Raw genomic sequence first — 1,764 nt, 5'->3', positions numbered from 1 at the left:
AGGGAAATTAGCAGGGGCCTACTCCAGCTGTAAACTGGAAACAGTGTCCATGTCCTCTCAGGGCCATGTGAGGCCCAAGGTGGGAATTCAGTATGGAAAGTGCAATTTAAAGCTTCACACGAAAGCACTTGAGTATGCGAGGAGTTATTTCTGACCAGAGTCCTCATTTCGCAGTGTGACCAAAACCAAGGAGTGTAATGAACAATCAGGCTCTCGGGGAATAAAGGCAGGCTGTAGACAATCTGTCCGTTTCTGCATCAAAATTGGAGTGAATGTTTGTATATACCTACAAGTTAATAGAAATGACTTCTACTTGCTGGGCTAACCCAAAATTGTCTTAAAATTCTTTTTTTGTTTTTTACTTGAAACCCCATTTTAAATCTTGCCAGCCTCAATTCAAAAATCACTCTGAGAATTGATGGCGATCTGTTGAAGTGGCAAATCCTTTCATTTGTATTAAAAAGAAAATATCCAAAAAGAGGGAAACAGCCTTGGCGTTTTCTGGCATTAATGAAATAACGTCCCTCTGATGAATTATTTTCAAAGAAACACTTTCTTATTTACTGCGTGGTGTAAAATGTGCTAAATGTGTTCTTACATTATTATGTCACTGCTGAAAGTTATTTGCACTATAATAAAGGAATTTTCTACAAAGTGGCTTCCAGTTGATCACGTGCTAAATTTGGCTCCAGTTGTGATATACTGACCATTGATGTGAATAGCAGCGTTCCCTCAGTTTCACACTCATACTCCAAGACCATGTGTTTCTGTATGTCCCACATTGACAAACTGATTGATCGAGGAAGGAAATTGTCTCAGGGTCTCAGAGACCTAATGAGTTTATGTTGTGTAGGCAAGGGATTCTTTTTCTTTCTTTTTTTATGATATATTTTTATTGATTTCAGAGAGGAAAGGAGAGGAAGAGAGAAATGGAAACATCAATGAAGAGAGAGTCATCTATTGGCTGCCTCCTGCACATCCCCTACTGGGGATTGAACCCACAACCCAGGCATATGCCCTGACTAGGAATCAAACCGTAACCTGCTGGCTGATAGGTCGAAGCTCAACCACTGAGCCATGCAGGCTGGGCGGATTCTTCTTAAATATAATTTACATTCAGTAAATTAACTGTTTGGGGTGGGGTACAGTTCTATGAGTTTTAACACATGCATCGGTTCATGCAGTTAACCACCTCAAACAGAATACAGAATTGTTCCATCACCCCCCAAAATTCCCTTGTGCTATATCTTAGTAGTAAAACTTGTCCCCTACTCCTAACCCTGATTAGACAACCACTGATTCATTCCCCCTTCCTTTAGTTTTGCCTTTTCCTGGATGTCATAAGAGGATCCTACGGTATGTGTAATCTTTTGAGGTTACATACTTTTCCATTAGCATAATGCATTTGAGATTCATGTTTTGTGTATCAATGGTTTTTCTTTGTTATTACGGAGTCGCATTCCATTGTATAGGTTTACCAGTTTTTTAAACCTCTTACCTGTTAAGGATACAGTGGGTTCTTAATAAATCGTAAAATGCAGTCTTAGCACAGTATATGCAAAAGCAAGACTGCATTTCGCTTGTCCTCTCCTGTGGTTTGAATGATTGTGAAGGAAAGAATCTCTTGACTGTTCTACCTACAAGTGAAATATGGCTTGGAGAAGTTTGCCTGGCTTCAGTTATGGGTGGTGAGCAGAGAGATACTAGTATTTACATGTGGGATCTAGGATCCTGTTTTTTCCTTAATTAGTTTTATTAATCCCT

The 1,764-nt window shown here is 39.5% G+C and overlaps 1 long non-coding RNA gene across 1 annotated transcript in view; it reads left to right on the top strand.

Annotated features, from left to right (window-relative positions):
* LOC107181626 overlaps positions 1 to 658 on the top strand; it is an 18,504-nt gene extending 17,846 nt beyond the window's left edge. The window contains exon 3 of the long non-coding RNA XR_001512292.1: positions 3 to 658. This is a non-coding gene — a long non-coding RNA (uncharacterized LOC107181626). The remainder of the gene's footprint in view (positions 1 to 2) is intronic.
* Positions 659 to 1,764: the final 1,106 nt, after the last annotated feature.

This window comes from Myotis davidii, unplaced genomic scaffold, assembly GCF_000327345.1.
Source record: "Myotis davidii unplaced genomic scaffold, ASM32734v1 scaffold6, whole genome shotgun sequence".
Lineage (NCBI taxonomy): Eukaryota > Metazoa > Chordata > Mammalia > Chiroptera > Vespertilionidae > Myotis > Myotis davidii.
The sequence above is the reverse complement of the archived record's forward strand: the minus strand, read 5'-3'. Positions and strand labels throughout refer to the sequence as shown.